This window comes from Apis mellifera, linkage group LG4 (assembly GCF_003254395.2).
Source record: "Apis mellifera strain DH4 linkage group LG4, Amel_HAv3.1, whole genome shotgun sequence".
NCBI classification, from domain to species: domain Eukaryota; kingdom Metazoa; phylum Arthropoda; class Insecta; order Hymenoptera; family Apidae; genus Apis; species Apis mellifera.
This window is the reverse complement of record NC_037641.1, coordinates 5,077,359-5,097,242: the sequence shown is the minus strand read 5'-3', so window position 1 is coordinate 5,097,242 and position 19,884 is coordinate 5,077,359. Positions and strand designations below refer to the sequence as shown.

The 19,884-nt window shown below is 36.2% G+C and overlaps 1 protein-coding gene and 1 long non-coding RNA gene across 5 annotated transcripts in view; one reads left to right on the top strand and one right to left on the bottom strand.

The window, feature by feature from the left end:
• LOC413399 (zinc finger SWIM domain-containing protein 8) overlaps positions 1–19,884 on the top strand; it is a 73,548-nt gene that overhangs the window by 33,930 nt on the left and 19,734 nt on the right. The gene's annotated exons all lie outside the window — the stretch shown is intronic.
• LOC102654156 lies at positions 12,498–19,251 on the bottom strand. 2 transcript variants are annotated; one of them, XR_001702766.2, is made up of 3 exons: positions 16,002–19,251; positions 13,972–14,463; positions 12,498–13,293 (listed from the first exon to the last, which is right to left on the bottom strand). It is a non-coding gene; the product is annotated as an uncharacterized LOC102654156 (long non-coding RNA). The 2 variants fall into 2 exon arrangements; XR_408775.3 differs by having other exon boundaries at positions 13,972–14,238.

Sequence of the window (19,884 nt, the reverse complement as noted above, 5' to 3'; positions counted from 1 at the left end):
ATATCATCAATTTCACGAAAGGTCATCGTAATTTTTTAAAAATTAATCAATTATTCGATGTAACATTTAAAAATGAGATTAAAGTAACGAGATGAAAATGAAAAGTGAAATGATTCTCCATAAAAATATTTTTGTACGCATATTTTTAATGTGTAATAATTGGTGGAAGAAATCTGATACACCTTATTTTGAATATTTTTACATACTAGACGCATTAATTAACTTTCTTGCATCTATGATTTTTATATATGCATGAATTATTCGCACACCATCGATCCCTAACTCGCCCCCTTTTAAAATTAAAATTCTTATCCACCGATTAACCCACTTTCCATCATCGAGCCTCTTTTAATTTAACCACAAAATTGCACAGAAATCTGACCGTGATTGTTTAACCGTTCCATAATAACCGACATAAAGTGTATAATTGTAAGCTAGAACGGCGGTTTGGTTCAACGGTTCGAATTATAGTCTTTCCAGGCTCATTTCCCTGGCATCACCGCGACAAATCTAGTTCATAGTTCGTTTCATGCTCGACAACACACGATCGAGCCCTTGGTTGCGAAGGGCATGCAACCTCTGCAACAGTGTCTCTCAACACCCATCCCCCTTTTCCTCCGTAATTACGTAAAAATTTATTTTTAACGGGATAAAGATTAAAATATAACATCTTATTTTTAATATCTGTACGGGGATATTACTTAACGAAGTGTCAAAAGTTTGTCGTGGAAAATATAAAATATCGAATTTCCAATATCTTTTCAATGATAGATCGTGTAATTTATTACATTTCCACGTAATGATTATCGAAACTTTAAGTGAAACATCGATATCGAATCTTCGATATTTTTCTCAGTGATAAACCACAATTTATTTTACTGTAAATTCAACTGTATAGCTATATTAAATTGAAGCATCGATAAATCTTATAAAACGTTTCGTGTGAACAATCGAATGTGATAATCGAATAAAGAAAATTCGTAGAGCAACCCCCTTAAAAAAATATTCCATTTCGTTTCCCAACCCACGGGTTGGGAAACACTGGTCTATAAAATAGACGTTCGTTCACGAGGGTTATATTTATACCGCTTGGAAAACATAAGCGTTCTTATACACGCGAGCTGTGCCCCGTTCGAGATATTTCTCTTACGTTCACTCTTCGTCTTTGGGAAAGGGGTAAGGTATACGGCTTCGTAAAATTAAGATCCACCTCGTGGATAAGCTGTTGATCGATCACGTAGATCGTTTTGAAGAAAGATGGCTGTGTGTATCGGAATGATCGTTTTAGAAAATTACATAATGGTGTTGGAAATATGCAACAATTCGTGTTAATTGTGCAAATTGTGCGAGGCTGTATTAATTTCCACGATATAAAGGGGAGTTTTAAATTAAAGGGGATTAGAAATATAGCAAGGTGGAATAAAAAGATTAAAATTAAAATTTTCGAATTTACAAACGCTAGTTAATTTTATTCCACATGATATATTCAATCTCCATATCTCCATATAAAACTATGATATCGATAAATTCATAAATTTCCCCATATATTGTATAATGAATTATAAAGAAAAAAAAAGTTTAAGTCTCATCATCGCGGATCATTAAAAATGGAAAGAAGAGATGTGGAATAATATCGTTGGAAGTCTGTCCGGAAGGAAAATTATACCATTCTCTGTCAAAGGGGAATCTTTTAAAAAGTTAAATACCGCTCGATTCTTGGGAACAGTGGAATCACTACAAATGCACCCTCTATTTCCTTTCTTCGAAACGTTTTCTCCCAAGGAATCGATTCGTAAATAAGGGTCAAGGAACAAAGGAGGAGCCGTGGCGTTTGTTTCGTCTACGGCCATAATCGAGCGTTTCGCACCTGGGGCACCGAAGCGGCCTTGGAGTTTCTACACCAGCTGAGCGCGATCAGCTGTCGCGCCTATAAGCTCTTATAATATCGTTCCATTGATTCTTACCGGCTAACGGATCTCTTATCACGATCTCTACTACTTACTACTATTTATTCGTTTAGATAAGCATATAAATTTTTCAAAATTTAAGGGAAAGAAAAATGATGAGATGAGATATCAGGCTTTTTCGAATTTTAAATTGATAGTTCTGTCAAATTTATGGACACGTTTTTTTTTTTATAGGGATTATTACTGATGATGTTGAAATTATTCAGAAAAAGAATAGACAGATGCTCGTATAGTTTGCACGAAGTCAACTGTTGGAAAAATTCGTTAATAAGAAATACGATAATTTCAACTTTTTTTGGTTAATAGAATTCTTTTTGTGGCCTTATATTTAATCCGCAATTTCTTGCAATCTTGTTTATATTATATTCATTTTCCGATGTCTTTTATTCTTTTTTCTATATATAACTTGCTTTCTTCAGAATCCATACTATATTTCTCGTTTTATTTTATTGCTGTACTTTTTTTTCTTTTGTACGTTGCTCTCGTATCATTGAAAGGTTTCCTTCTTGGAACTTTTACTCTATTATTGCAACTTCTTTCCCGAAAAATTTCTGCAATATCTTTCCTCGAAACTTGTCTTGTTTTTTCTCCCCCTCCCTTTTTTTTTCCTCCAATTGCAATTTGCAATTTTCTTTTTCAGAAAATTTCAATGCTGCTTTTCTTATTGCAGCAACTTCTTGTTCTCGAAACTATCCTTCAACGTTACACTTCCATTTCTGGATATTTTCTCGCTAATAAAATGCAGATTCTTATGCAAGATTAAATTTTTATGAACATGACTAAAGAACTGGAGTTTAAATAGAAACTTGTATTATTCCTCGAATACCATAATGCATACTCGTAAAAATACTTTGAATATTTTTGCATGTCGTGCAATTCTACAGATCCATTTACATACATTCGCAATTTTTGCATAAAACGTCCGTTTATTGAATTTAATTATTACCAAAAAAGGAAAAGTTCCTCTTCTCATATATATATATATATATATATATATATAGCAATGTTTTTTCTCGAACACCATAAAAAAAAAAAAACACTTTGTTTTCCATTTCTCGTTCCTATCCCTCGTATCTCCCCATCTTTAAAGCGATCTCTCTCTAGCCTCTTCTTCTTACTGGCCACTGGTCTTTTCTCGGTAAACCGAGTTCCACTCTGTTCCATCTGTTATTCAGATACAGATAAAGGAGGATCCTAGGAGGATCCTGTAGCAACAGAGATAATGATCTTGTTTGATGCGACCACAGGGCCTGGCCTGCCTACTCTCTCGCATGGTCAAAATACGGATAGCCTCTCTCCAGCCATACTTATACCGTGTACACGTAGTACGAGGATTATGAACCACTTCCTGCTCCGTTTTAACCACTTAATGCACCCGTGACGTTATATGGTCACGCTTCATCGTTAGATTTCTGCACGCCTGTAACAATCGAGTATATAGTTGTAGTTGATACGCTTGATCCATCGATCATTTATCGTAAAGAGGTGCAATGAGATTGATTTTAAATTTTACAAAAATTTATAAAATTAAAATTTCGTAACTTTGAGGTAGATACGAATTAATTTTATAATTGTATAAATTAATATATGATCTTTTACTCAAGAATTTGAATTTATTTTACGTAGAATCGACGATATTCGTCATATTTTGTTTCACTTTGTTTTGAAAAGGGGTGAGATAAAAATTAAACGCATTATCACATCTCTCGAGTTTCTACTGCCAAGTTTTTATCGCTTCCTCCGCACCTGCAAGTATCACCAGTCCCTTTCTTACGATTTTCTTTTTTCAACTTTTCCCCGGCCAGTTAAATGGCACAATGCAACGGAAGAAAAACGGGCTGATAAGTCGTAGGAAACGATCCACCGAGATTACATCGGTCAGCCCTCCGACAACTGCGGTTGCGGCTTTAACCGAATCGTAAGGTCGTTCGTCTCTATTCGCGAAAATACTTGATGGCCTCAGCTTGTCCAGGAACCTTTGTCGTGAACAAACTCGAATAACGAATAATTTCTTTTCTTTCTTTTCTTCATTCTCTTGTATCACGATTAATTTCGATTTTTAATTTATTGACAAATATTTCTGATTCTTCGATGGGGCACGATACTGTAACTCGTGTGTTATTTTTTTCTTTTTTTTTATTTTTTTACTTTTCTTTCTGACATTATCTTTAGCTTAATGATAAGAAATAATCTTCGTAACCGTGATAATCAACGACGTAACCACCAGCTGGATAATCTTTACTTGAGTAAATATATATGCGTGGTCATAGGAATGGATAGATATTTTTCTTCTTTTTTTTTTTTTTTAAAGAATTTTTATCGTAGTTTCATAAAAAAATTCATAAATAAGTAATTTAAAATAAAAATTCTGTTCTTCAGCTAAATATAATAATTATCTTTATGATTTTCTTGAAAAAATAATTCGAGATTTGAAATTTTTTAATTTTCCTTCGTTGTAATTAATTTCTTCATAGAAAAGATTCCTCGATATTTTAAAAATCGATTGAACAGAAGAAAAAGTCTCTCTCTCTCTCTCTCTGAATCTGACTTAAATTCTTTCGAAACAATACGAACTTTTCTCGAATCATTCTTTTCAATCCTGTTCCAACCGAGTGAACATCTGACTGGCTCTAATCGTTAGATTCACTCTCAAAAATGTCGACGATGGAATTCATCGACACTCTCATCCCTCGTCGAACGTTTTGTTCGCTTTTGGCAATCGTCTTTCCAATGTACACGAAAAAATTCCTTCACAGTCGAAGAAAAACGCAATATTTATTCTGCCCTTTCAACCATTCTTGTGTCAGCATCCTGAAAAAGATCCATCTGTCATTTTCTAAAATGCTTATCCTTTTCATCTACAGTTACCTGATCGTCGAATAAATTTTTCTGTCATGATATTTTCGATTTCATTTATCTCAGATTTGTTCCTCGATGATCAAAAAAGACTGCATCCTGTTCTTGCTAAGATTTTCTTGGATTCGTTCACGAATAATTAGTGACGAAATTTTGTTTCAAAGTTGAAGTGAAATATTGTAATATTGTTTTTAATTTAAGATATTTATTCCTGTTTAATTCATATACACTTACGACATGTATTATACGGTAGTAATTATGATAAAAAAAAGCTTTACAACATGTTTAACGTGTCAGATTAGGACGTTTAATTTCTCATTAAGAAGAAAATAGAATGAATGAAACGTTGAAGACTGTCGGTTAGTTTTTAAATAAACTGCAGATATCTTTGTGCGAAGAATGACTCATTCCTTACGTGTTACTAGCAATCAGTGAATTTGCTACGCATGAATCAAAAGTTAACCTAAGTGTCGATTCGAAATATTCTGTTACAAGTTTCCTGGAAAATATTTTGCAAATTAGTTGACTCATTCTTGATCACATACAATTACAGGAAGGAATTATTCATAGATAATAATTGGATATTAAATATAATACTGATTTCACGTTAAGAATAATCAATTTCTAAATTCAAATTAATTCAAATTCAGAAAGTTTAGGAAACTGTCATAATCATTTAGAGAAAACTTTAAAATTAACACAGTAAATCACATCATCATCATCATCATCCATTGAATCTCGTTAAACATAAAAAATATAACATCGTTTCGATTCTCAAAATCGAACGAAAGCACAGCATCCATCTTTAATTTGCTAAGAGTCGGCAGTTACACGCTTCATTTCGATTTAACCCCCGAACGGATGGGTGAAAGGGAAGGGAAAAAAGGGATGGACGCGTCTTTTCCCACCGATTCTTTGACCGGTCATCGCCTCTTTCGAACGTTGAAAGCGCGCGCCTCCGTGAAAAGCTGGTTGGTTTCGAGCGAAAGGGGGAGGAAATGAACGAATGATAAAAATTAGTATGCATCCACGACAAAGTTTCGAAACCGCAGTCGTCCATTAAGGTAAATCCAAAACCGAGGAAGCAACTTTTTTCACCGTTTCCTCTTTCACGTTTGTCCCCGACCCCCGCCCGCGGTTTTTCCGCGTCGGATCGGCATTGAAAATTGCGCAGAGAGTCCCTCGAGTTTTTAATTGAACGCGTGTGGAATATCTTTACCGTGGATCATCAACATCGAGAAATTTTTACGTCCATTTTTATTCGTGGATTATGATTTGTTTCGTCATTTACTTATTGCGGAAGAAAAATATTATAATAGATGGATTTTATTTTTTGATAGAGAAATCAATCGATCAAAACTGTGTATTCATTAAAGAGATATTGAAATTGGAAAATGAAGCTTGAAAGGAAAAATTATAATTTAAATTTTATACGATGCGAATCTCTCTTTTCTTGATTTAAATTTTGTTTTGCTCGAGTTATTATTCTTGTCGAGAATTTTTCCTTTTTTTTATTTTTATTTTTATTTTGCACTTGGAATGATGGATTATCGCGAAGGGAAAAATATAATAAGGAGATGAAAAAGTGAATTTCAGGAAATTGAATTTTATTATTACGCCGCACTTTTTCTTTTTCTCTCATTAGTTTATTTTAATATAAATCTAATTTTCCCTACTTCCCTAAATCGTTGGTCGAATGTTAAAAATATTCGAATTGATCTAAGCTCGAATTAATCAATTTTCAACGAAGCTCTGTAAACTTCTCCTTTACGAAGATTAGATATCATCATCGCAATAGAAAGCGTGCAACAGACATTCGAACACCTTAGCTGATACAATGACTCCTTAATGACTAAGCAAATTTTATCGCTCCATTTAATTCTTAATCTCAATCGACTCATCCTCAAACCTTCCAATTAATTCTTTTAATTAAAACAAAAAAAAAATAGATGAATTTTATCAATCACCCTCGATTGACTCATCCCACATCAATTACATTGATCTTTTAAAATTATTTAAACGGACACTCGAGCGAGAGGTGGTTGAAAAATGGAAAGGAGCGGAGGAAAAGTGGTCGGGTCGAAAGGGTTAAGGGTGATTTCCTTTGGTCGATGGCACAGTTCCACGGTTCTCGCCTCGATCGCCTTTCGTAGTAAATTAAACGAAACAACCGTGCTGACCTAAAACACGAGCCGTCGACCCTGGCCGTGTTTCCGCGCCGTTCTCGGTGTGTACAGGGATCGGTAATGGATACGCTTTCCACGCGGCTAACAGGGTTACCTGGGTTGCCTTTCGCGGCTCCGCTCGATCGATCGATCCTCTCTCCCTTTCCCTCCCTCTCTCTCTCTCTCTCTGCGCTCTGCATCAATAGAGTGGAGGATCCGTCGAATGTACGTCCTCGTCATCGACGACGACGAGGACTAATGGGGTTCGAGTTCAATGGCTGGAGAACGCGCCACCTCGTTATCGAGAAACACGTTTCATAATTAAGCGTAATAACGTCTACGAGCTTGCCGCGTCCAAACTGACACGCTACGTTTTCGTAATTAAAATCGGGGGAGGAGGGGGATGCGCGAAAGTTTATCCATCGATGGACAAAGGCAAATTTCGAGGAAGGCAGGTGTCGTGTTTCTTCGATTCGAGGATAATTATTTATGCACTGCGATTTTAGGAGATCAGAGATTTTCTCTCCATTAATTTTTTAATTTATTGTATTAGGTATGATCGTGTTTTCTTTTAAAAAAATAATAATTTTCTTTCCTACGTTTGATGGCTGATATATATAAAAGAAAACGTGCCAAATATTCTTTCGAGATATATATCGGCGAATGCACGATTTCCTTACAAGGATCGATACTGAATCACGGCCTATCGTTATTACGATCTTCTTTCCGGAAAGGCTATATACGCAATTCCTCTTTACGTATCTGGAACACGGCCAAAAGGAGGGGAGGAGGGGAGTCCCTCGTTTTCCTTCCACCGGAAGATCGAAACGCGCGAACACCTTCGATTAATTGCACCTTTGCCCGACCAATCCTCCCGTCGCGGATCAAATCCGCACGATTTCCCGCTTTATATCTCAATTATTTTCCGTACGATTGACCAAAGTATGTTTATCGTTTTCCTTCTTTTCTCTTTCGCTCCAGGTGGAAGCGTGGTTCCTCTCCTCTTTGCATTTTAACCTCGTTGCGCTCGGTTCTTCCTACGGTAAGATAATAAATGAGAAAGAAAAATGATGGTGGATCTGACTGGTGGTGGTAGAGGGCGACACACGGTCGAGCCGTTTAAATTATGCAGGATGTTAATTGCACCGTGGTATAAGGCAATGTTTACGCGACTCTCGACGAGACACGTATTAATTAGCGTCTCGTGCAGAATTAAACGTTGCAACGTATGCAAACCAGCGCGAGATACGTTACCTTAAGTCTTCTCTCGGTTTAAGATCATGGTGGAGGAGAGAGGAGAGAGAGAGAGAGAAAGAAAGAGATACTCTTTATCTCGTGCGTGAATTAATTCGCTTAACGCCGTGTTAACGCGGAATTCTCGTTTATTCAGACGACGAGATCGAGTTCGATATACTTCTGGATCTTTTTTTTATACGTACAAACGATGAAAGTTGTCTCAAAGTAGTAGTAGATAGATACACAAGAATCGATTTGATTTAATAAAAGAAGAAGAGGAATATATTCTTAGAATTGTTGGAGGTTTTTTTAAAAATGGATGAAACGCGTTAAAAAGAGACCTAAGGTGTACTCTATATTTTACTAACTCTCTCTTATAATACACTATACTTTAAACTTATTACCATCTGAGATTTTAGCTCTTTTTTTTTTTTTTAAAGAACGAAGATCTTACGTTTCCAACTTGGACGAGTTTTATAAACGATTATTTATTTCTCTTCGTAGAAAGTAACAGAATTTTCTTGATTATCCGATAGATAAGATAGTGTTTCAAGTTCCAAGAAATAGATAATTGAATCGAAATAGCGTTGTACGTGGCCGAACTGGACGCGTTTTCCGTGGAATTGTTGCCTTGGCCATTTATTGCATAACGCTGTATAATGGGAACGACATTTCGCGCTATCGTACCAGTTTCCTATTCGACCTAACAATTAACACGAGATTGCCAGATAGCGCGTTAATAGAAATAAAATTATTTTGTCGACCTAGCGCTTACGATTAAACGAGGGTACGCGAAAATTCGCGATGAAGAATCGAGAAATATTTTTCGCGTTCTTCAAAAAAATCTGACTTCCAAATTTTTTGCCTTTTTGCAATTTTAAAATTTATCAAAATTACCATAGGATAAAGATAAATCTCAATGTCGAATAATTTCCGAACAATTAAGATAAACGAATATAGATATTTAAAAATTCCCCTTCCATACATTTTTCTCGATAATTTAACTCTGTAAAAAAAATATCGATTACTTTTCTTGAATTCAAAAGATAACCATCTCTCTATCCTCCCTTACTCTTCCTCTAAAATTATCTCTACTTCCTTCCTTTCTTTATTTTTATACTTATACGTAACTCGAAATAATTCTTCAAAGGGGGGAGAGAGAACTCGACACTCGGATAAAAGGAAGAATTTATGATACGGTCGCGGAATGAAATTCCCCTGACGAGTCGTGCCGCGAATTACACGCTTGTACTCGTCATGCTTTCTCGCGAAACCACCGACGATGTCGCGGTTTCGTTTCTTCAACCACGAACACGAACACGCGACGATCCACGAACGTTTAATCGTTCGACGATAGCGATTCTCTATCCCGATCTCCGCCACGTGCTTCCCTTCCTCCTCCTCCTCTTTTTTCCACTTTTCAACCAGCCCCAGAATTCGCAAGATTTTATTTCCAGATTACCCTGGCCCGCAATTCCCCTCGAAATTGCTGCCATTTCTCGCGCAAACGAGCCATTATGCAAGCAAAGCCCGCGTGTAAGCACTTTATATTTCAACCGGTTGCTTTCCTTCCATTCGAAACGCCAGAATCAGGATCCCCTGATCCCTCGCGCGCCATCACGATCTCTCCTCCCCCCCCGATTCGAATGGAATTATTAAAATTCTTACTTGGAGGAGGGACGATTCGAGGAGCGATTTCAAATTGTTATTTTTTTCTTTTCAATAATTAAATTATGATACATGGATATTTTATATTTGATTTTTGAAATTATTATACGACGATATTCCCAGAAGGGAAATGATTTTTGTTTTGTCGTGTAGAGGAAATTCTTAGGAATTCTTCTGCAATGAAAATTTTCAATGGTTAGAATAATAGGACAGAAGTGACACGAGCGATCTGTCATCGTTGACATTAATAAAGATTGAAGATTTTCTATTCTAATTTCCATCAATCGGCCATCTTGATTTAAAAATAAAGCGTTGTATCATCTCTTACGAGAGAGAGAGATGTATTTTTATGTATTAATTATAAAAAGAAAAGGACGATCGTGAATTATTCCATTATGTTTCTAACGAACACGAAACGCGTTTGTTAAAAAATATCTTACCTTGGACAACGATTAACCGGATCGATCGATCAAGATTTCGCGCGGTTATCGAACGTTGTAGCACTTTCTTCGTCGGTTAAATACTCGGATTCATTGTTCGTGAACGGTCGAGGAAGAGGATGATGAACAGAGGGTTGATGGCTCGACTAAAGGAGATTAGATAGAGTACGTAGGGAGAGGTCTTAGTCAGCATCTCCCGGCTTCTTTCTTTCCGTGAAACGGCCACGGTCTGAAATGAAATATTGAAGTAGATAGACCTTCCAACCGGCTATCGACTAAAAAAGTATATTCAAGAAAAAAAGAAAAAAGAAACATTAAACATTCACGCGTTCTAACACCGGAATTTTTAATTAAACTTTTAAGAAACGAACATTGAGATGTATCGTTCTGTATATATTTCTAAAATTGCAAAATGACAAAAGAAAAAAAATCTAGATTCGAAAAGACCAAAGTGTTGGATTTCTTTCGTCAAGATATTATCGTAGATCGCAGCTAATAATCCGTCGAACTAAACGCGTTGGATTAAAATGTAACAGGATTTCGAGATATTTCCTTCTTCCTTTCCCCCGTTGAAAAATCACGTTCTCCTCTCCCTTCCTACTTCCACCAGACAAGACCAGACCCGTGGGATTATCTTTCTATTTTGCCAGTTCGAGGATGAAAAAGGTAAAATTGACGCGAACTCCCTCGGCGACTTGTTACGGTTTGTGTTCGAGATTAGACCACCCTTCAACCTCCCCCAACTCCAACCTCTCCTCCCCAATCCGGTAGAAAAATTGTCTTTCATCGAATCCCGGAAATGCCACGAAAGCAATCGCATTTCCCGCGATCAGCCGATCCGAGACATCGTTCTTCCTGTGTTTTGTTACTTCCGTTACTGGAAACGATCTCGTTTCCACCATCGTTTAATCCTTTTCCCCTTGCAATTATCTCTAAACATGTTCTCTCCAAGTGATGCAATTTTTATTTATAATTTCTTTTTCTTTTCTTTTTTTAAATAAATTGTAGTAATTTTCTCTTTACGAGAATTTTCGAGAATTTTGCGTTCCAAATTTCTCTGGAATCTGGAAGGATATCCATGGATTTATACAACGTAAATTTCTTTCTTTTTCTTGTGGAAATGTACAAATACAAGATATGCCATAGTATAAGTATCACTTTCACGAAACATTATTCGAAATAGAAAAGAAGAAAAAAATGAATTCTTCCACGATCCATTGAATCATCCGTCCAGTTGAGAATCACGTATCGAGCAACGACCGAAGTCGGCCGTTTCCTGGGCTCGAACATCGTTCAAAAGATATCCGGGGACGCGTTCACGGCTTGGTGTCGCGTGTAACAGAATCGTTTCAGCTCGAGCACGAAAGCTGACTGCACAATATTTCCGCGTTAACGATAACATCGACAGCCGGCGGAGAAATAGAATTTGCCGGATCGATTCGAAGGACCGATTAATTCCACCTGTGCGTCGTCGCCAGACCCAAGTTTTCCTTCGATCTCCTTTGTCGACCATCCCCTTCGGGCGCTCTCCCACCCTCCCGCGGGATTGTGTATGCGTTCACGGCCCATTAGTCCCGACAAGCACATCCTATTACGCCCGTATTTGACAGAGGAACGACGAAATCTGGGAAAATTTTCTAAGAGAAAAAGGGAAAGGAGAGAGAGAGAGATAAGATATAAGGTGTCTTATCTGAAATTAGCTCTTGATTTTTATTATATTATTATTCGTAATGAAATATTCGCGGTGGAAATTGAATAGTTTTCTACGAAACAAATATATATATACATTTCTTGCTGTGGATAATATAATAATAATGATGGAGATTGTTAAGGAAAGGAATAAATTTATCAACGAAAGAAAAATTCTTTTGACTATAAAATATAAAGTATCGAAGTAACGAAATTCAAAGAAAAGATTCATTGGGTGATTTATTTCTTTCTTAATCAATTTTTATCAATTTTTTAAATATTTTAATTTTAAATATATGTATACATATTTGTGATGGAATCTCAAAGAAACAATAATAGCTACCGAACGTAAGAGAGTTCATTGAACATAACTCTGAACTTGCTATTAAAAGCGCACTTGATTAAATTCCCTTCACTCGAACGCTCTCGTACTTCACTACACAATTTTGTTGAAATGTTTTCCACTCAATATATTACCACCGTAAAATCCTTTTGCTCCGCGGAGGATATTAAATCGTTCCTCGCTCGAATCTCTTTCTTTTGTAATATCCCAACTTTGTATTATCGCCCCTTTCGCTTCGATATCCGAATTCTACTTGGTAAATAAATTATAATGCCACAATTTGCGAGTCAAAACGACTAAAAGCAAGAGTTTAAAAGCACAACACCTTCTCGAATATTATCATTCTTGTTTTAAACCCTATATTACTCTTTCATTAATTCAATATCAAAAAAAAAAAAAAGAACGAAATATCGACAAATATAAGACACGATTAAAAAATAAAAACATCTAAAAAAGCCAAACTTGACGAGTCCAGCAATCTGGATCGGAATTTTCCGTTTTACGTCATCACTTTTTCAACCGTGGATGTGCGCTCACACAAAGGGTAAAAATAACGCCAGTTAAAGTTAAACGTGACGTCATGTCACCCCTTTTGCCACGTCTCGCCGGTTCACCCTTTTCGACGAGCTTCCTCCACCAGCAAAGGGAATCAGTCACGACCGAATCAATTTACCACGATTAGAAAAAAGACGCCAATCCCTCCTTCGAGGCGTCTTTTCTTCATTGTTGATCGTCGATTCTCGTGGCTTTCGTTCGATACCACCTCTTCGTCCGACGAAGATAAATGCCAGAGAACCGGTAATAACGTAGCTTGTCCCGGGTTTCCATGGAACCTACGGCCAGCTCCGTGCACTCTCGTGCCCGACCATATTTCATATCCGTGACCAATGGGAGAATCGTAAACGGGGGCTTCATCGATTTCGCCGAACCTACGTACGTATAGAGATTCACTTGTGTCGAATATTTTAGCTGGTCGTATTCGATTGCCGATCGATTTTACGTTTCATCGATGAGCAAACGTATTTAAAATTATATATTGATCAAGCTATGAGTGTGTACGTATTAATTTAAGTATTAAGAAAAGAAGCGATAATATAAATTCAAGGAATATTAATAAAGATGATAGATTGAATTAAAATTTAAAATCGTTTCGTTGATTTTTGTTTTTTTAACAAATGGATGATAGGTGGATTTATATAAGTTGGATTCATATGGATTTTGAATCCAGTTCTCTAGAATTTATGTAACTAGTCTATTCGAGATTCCATATCTATAAATTGATAAAAAGATACTGTCGCAATGAATTCAAGTAGTAATATCTAGGATTGACGCTACATTGACGACTCGCGGCTTCAAGTTTTATGAACTATCTTATCGGTTTTTTGTAATTTATATCAATATACGTATACACTATTTGATATATTATACACGACACAATCTATTTTTATTTATAAAAATTTAATACGATCCAATATGGACCCCCAATTATGGAGTGCAATTAAAAATTTAATACGATATATATATTACAGGTATGGAATCTATAATTTCTTTCGAAAAAAAAAAAAAAAAGAAAAAAAGACGAGTTTAGAAAGTCGTGAAAAACTCACAAGTCTTTAATGCCTTCCTGTCTCCTTTAAGGAAATATTTCGTTGGAGCGGCGTCGAAAGTAGGATCACGCAGTGGGATTAAATCGGTGACACAGAAAATCCTGTTCCTCCTCTTTCCAATTCTTCTTGCATTTCTTCCTTTTCTTTTTTCGAGCCAACCACCCCCGCGACGTGATGTATCGCGTTACGGCAAAATGCCTCTTTGTCCTGATTTTCGTGCGGCTAAGGGGTGGCTGCAGCCTCCCTTTCAAACTGCAGAAAGGGATTCTGAAATATGACCATCCGTGAATACGCGTTTATACGCGCGTCCACCGTCTTTTGTCGATAACGCGTGCACAAATCCCTAAATGATTCTAGGGAAAAAACTAGTTTCAAGATTGATATTTGGATAGAAATGTCGTGCCTTGATAAAATGATCAAAATTGTATTCTTATTTCTTCAACGGTCAATTAAAAATAACTTCTTTCCCCTTCTCTGAACTCAAATTCTATTCTTCAAAAATAGAAAAGAGGATTTTATTAAAGAGGAACGCGATTTTCTCTTTCTTTTTTTGTAGAAAGATTTTCGAGAATTCCTCGAGGAAAGTTTTTTCGAAGAGAAACAAACTGTGCTTGGAATCGACGATATTGGATTTTTCGTTTCTCGTATCTTTTACGGATTTTTTTTCCTTTTTTTTTTTTTTAGATTTTTAGCAAATCGTTATATTGAATTTCCGATCGTGACAGATCGCTCTGGATGCATCGGCGAATCCTCCGGGCATTATGGAAATAAGACCGTGTAGCGGAAATCGAATCGAGTGTCTGCCACGCCGATTGATTTTTAAAACGCCCGCCACGGATTCGCTGTCGTGAAAATAAATCTATCGTTTGGATCAGAAAGTCAGAAAATCCTCGATCTCCTTAACGTCCATCGATCTTACATCTTTTTCGGCCAAATCAATTCAAAATCAAATATTATATCGCGCACACGTTTTCGTTTTCGTTCCGATCGATCGACCATTTAATTTTTGTAATTTGAAATTTTAATATTATGATGAATTTTGATTGCACGATTTTTTTTTGGAAGAAAGAAGATAGAATAGAGTTTAAAGTAGGGGAATTTTAGTTCGAATAAATGGATAGGAAATTGTATTCAGGTATTAATCGAGGACTGTTTCATCGAGATACAGGGTTTAAAGCATTCTCGTTCGCTTATTTCTCATTTTATTCCGGTACGCTCGGCCAGCCTCCGTGAAAGCTCGCCCCTAATGACGAGGGAGAGCATAACGGTAGCAAATTCTGCCTTAACAACCTAATAAGAGCATGGCTATTAAAGCGTGAAATGACAAATGCTTTAATAAGCCGTTCCGTTCTTCGAAGCCACGTCCTTCTATCTTCTCGAATTTTCAACGAACGTATTATTCGTATTATTCGGTCTAAATAGAATAGAAAGAAATTTATAAGTGATGGAGAGTGACTCGAAGAAAAATTCTAACATTAATTCTTGGAATATGATGCATATTTCTCGTAATAAATTATTCTTATTACGAGATTTATGTTAATATTTTTCTTCAGGGGAAAGATAATTCTTTTAAAGAATCATCACGAGCCTTGAGAAATATAAAATCTTTCCTAACTCATATATGGAGATGTATATTTTTTTGTATCACATATATATAATGATTTGCATATATTTATTACACGAGCAAGATTATTTTTGGCTTCGAATATTTAAAGAGTTAATTCTTTAAATAGAAAATAAAAAAATTGCTTTTAAGGTAACTAAAATTTATCTTAAGGCTCGATTAAAGTCATATTAAAATTAGGGAAACTTTAAACCGTTGTAACTTCGAGAATAATGACTTTTGGTCAACGAGTGAACGATCGTTGGAAGCGCAAAATCTTGCCCTATAAAACTCTTTTTCGTTTATCCCGATACGACTTCCGGTTGCCGAGATATCGTCGTGTAAAGAGAAAGGTAATTTTTGTTCATTTACTATCTTTCTCTTTGTTGTTTATTCGGACCTCTCGTTCGCGCCTTATCTCACTGACCTATCCCAAATTCCCAGACAAGTGACAGACGAGATTCCTGGAAGAACCTAATACGCATTTCCAGGAAAAAATGTGGGTCACTGGACAGATCCATTCGTAATCTGTAACATTAGTTAAACATTTGAACACATTTTAATAAAAATCTGCATAAAAATCCATCATTAAATACTTAAAGAGAATATTGATATTTGAATCTCGATCCTAAAGAAGATTGCTACGATTATTTTTCCTTGAAATTATTCGCAAGAAATGAATTCCACCATTCATTTATCTCGATATTGCGATATTCTATTTCTATTGATTGTTATTTTTATGCAAGTCCTCTCTCTTTTCTTTTTTTGAAAAACAGAAATCGAAACACAATCGAGAATTTCTACCATTTTCGTTTTTCCTTACTCTTTTCTACCATTTCCCCTTTTCCATTCCCACTCCACTCAATTAAAACTTCTACGATTATCGTAACCGTGGTTCGATTGCCGATAGAATACTTAAGGATAATGCATTAAAATCGTCTGGAACTCGATTGTTTTACGCGTAGCCGGTAATTCAAAACTAATTACGATAGATAATATTCCCGAAACGAAAATTCTGATTCGCAAATATTTCACCAAACTAAAAAAGAATCGTATTTCTTTCTTACTCGTATCAAATTGACCCTATCAATCCTTTTTTCAAAGAATCAACCACCCACAAAAGTTTAAAAAAACATAAAAAAAAATAAATAAAATTTGCTCTAACAAAGTATATTCTACCACTTCTCCAACTGTTCCATCGACGCCACTTCCGGTCCGCACGAGACGATACTTCAAAAACTGAAAAAAAAAAAAAAATAAATAAAATTTGCTCTAGCAAAGTATATTCTACCACTTCTCCAACTGTTCCACCAACGTCACTTCCGGTCCATGCGAGACGATGCTTCGCGGTTAAACGAAAAGAGATCGGAACGATTGCAAACCCCGTTGCAAGTTTTCGAAGGATCGAACGAATTTTTTTCCCCACCCCGTCCTCCCTCCCTCCCCTCCTCCTCCTCGTAATACACGGGATAAAAATTGAAATCTCCCGGGTGAACATTTCCGTGCGTTAGCCGGTGCCTTCGCGAGACCCGAGCGTGGAGGGATATCGATCGGCCGCGAGGTCGATGCACCGTCGCGTTTCACTACGTGAAATTCATTTTCAGCCAGCCCCCGGGGAGACATTCTGAAAATTCACGACCATTAAACGGAGCGAAACAAAAGTGTATCTGGACGAACGAGAGAAAAAAAAGAGGAGGGAGAGAGGGAAAGAGAGAGGGAGAAAGATAAAGAAAGAAGGGAGGGAGGTAAGAGGGAGGGAAGAGAGAGAGGGAGGGGGTGGTTGCCAGGCGAATTTCGGGGACGCTGCGTTTTCCGCTGCTCTCTTCTCGGACACGATGGAACGACGGGGCTGGGATTCGTGGCCATTTTTCCTCGGTTCGGTACTTGTTCGGGGGAGGACAAGGTGAAAAACGAGCGAAACGTGGCTCGTTTTTGCGGAAAAATCGGTTTCGAGGGGATTGTGGAACCGTGGAAAATGGTGGGAGGATCGATTTGGGACATCTTTGGGATGGACGTTCGTTTAAAAGTGAAGGGAAAATGATAGTGGATACGGGGATCGATTAATTGGAATTTTGATTAATAGATTACGAATGTATAAATCAAATTTTTCAACGAATAAGAAAGAATTAATTAGAGAATAATTCAAATAAAGGAGGATTGATTTATTTTTCAAATATTCGTATGCTACGCTTTGAATATTTTCTCGAAGTTATACAACAAATAGCTTTATAAATTTTTTGTTCCAATTGAAGGAATGGTAAAACGGAATAGAAAATGTTTGGATATTTCCCTCCGTGAAGATTTATAATTATTTTAATATTTTGATCATATCAATTTTGGAAAAATATCGATAAAACGTGGAAATAGAGTTTACTATTACGATCTTATACTTCCAAGAAACCTATAAAAGCCAAAAGCTATCCTCGAAACCTTCCGATATACCTAACTACTATTTATATTCGCGTTTGATCGTTGATTCTATATTTTCCTCAAAAATAAACCTTGAAATATAGTTTAGAAATCGAGCTAATTTTGAACAATAATTTTTAATTTTTCCATCAATTTCGAAATAACTAAAAACTACTTCTTCAATAAAAACTGTATACAACTCGCATAAAAAAACCTATTCAAACCTATTTCAGTAAAATATTGTATCTAATCTATATCTTTAAACATCTACTATAAAGTTCACCGGAAGTTATTTCACACGCAACAACTATTATAGATATTAAACTATCGATTTGTTACTCATTGCAAAAAAAAAAAAAATGGAAGAATACCATCGCATACAACCCACCCCCTCCCCCCACCCCCACAATTTATCCACCCCTAGTGAAACTCGAACGTAGCCAACGATAAGCGCGAGCAAATGTATCGCCCGTTTCATTTCTCTTTTCGATCCTTTGTCTCTTCCGTTTCTTTCTCCTCTCCCTTCCAGTATATCCGTTCTACCGTTTTACAATGCGTTATTGTGGCAGCTTTATTCCCCAGGCCTCCCCCTCCCTCCCCCTCGGAGAATCCCACGTGTGTTTACAAGCAGGCCGCATTGTGATATTATGTAGCCGGCGCGGCGTGCACCACGTATGTTGGTTGCTGCACCGATGGAACGCATCGTTGCAACGGTATTGGTTCAACGTATAAAGTTACGTTTCACGCACTATTTCCCGTCGCGGGTCCCGCGCGCACAACCATCGCACCCGGCGTCCCGTTAATTTATAAGCGAAAAGGTCGAGATCGCGTCGCTTATATCCGACTTATATACACGATAAACATACCGAATGTAAACGAACGTTCGAAACGTTCGTTTCCTCGCCGAAACGAGGCTTGCTCGTATGTAAATAATTATAATCGTCGATAAGAATTCCTTTCCTTTTTTCCTTTTTATCTTTGCACTGAATATTTTTTTATCCGTCGAAACTTCGAAATCGTTGTAGGTGGAAGTCGAGAAAAAGTCTGGGGAAGGTCAGAACGAAAAAGATTGCGGAATTTTAACGAATATTGTCCGCAAGTTGAAAAATTTCGTACGATTTATGAATTAAAGTTTTCGCAAAAGTTTTTTGAACGCACTTTTTATTTGGATTAATTGGTTAAATGAGAGATTTTCGTCGCGTTGAAAAATTCTTTTTAACCGAGGGTTATTGATTCAATGATAATTTGAAATTAAGGATAAAATTAGAAGAGGATTTGATATAAAAAAGAAAAGTATGTGTATAAAATTGTGTATTTTGTAGAATTTAAACGTAAAAAGATTTAAATTGAAATTCAGAAAATTCGTATTAATGGAATTGTTTCTTTAATATTGAAATGATATTTGGAAACTTTCGCGATTTCTTAATCGTTAAGATATTAAGACATTGAGTTTCGAAATCGAAATCTACTTCAGTGTCATCATATTTGAAAACTTTTAATAAAAACTTTCAAAATCCATTTTTTAGATTAGATTATTCGAATCGTTTTATTATAGATAATTACGATTCAAAAATCACGCCATTCTTTGTACAATTGAACTTACTTATTCCTTTTTAAATAATTAGAAATTGCGAAGATTAGACAAAGTTTAAAAAAAAAAATAACGAGCAATTGAAAATTTAATGCAAATGAAGATTGACTTCGAAAATCGAACGATCGAAGTATTCGACAGATTCCTTCTAAAATTAATAAAAAGAAAAAGAGAGAAAGAAAATCAAAAAAAAAGAAAGAAAGAACGAATTGTTGATGAAAGAAAGAATAGAAAAAAAATTTTTATCATAATTAATTCCATTAAATTCACTCCAACAAGATTCTCTCTTCAACATAAACGCGATATCAAA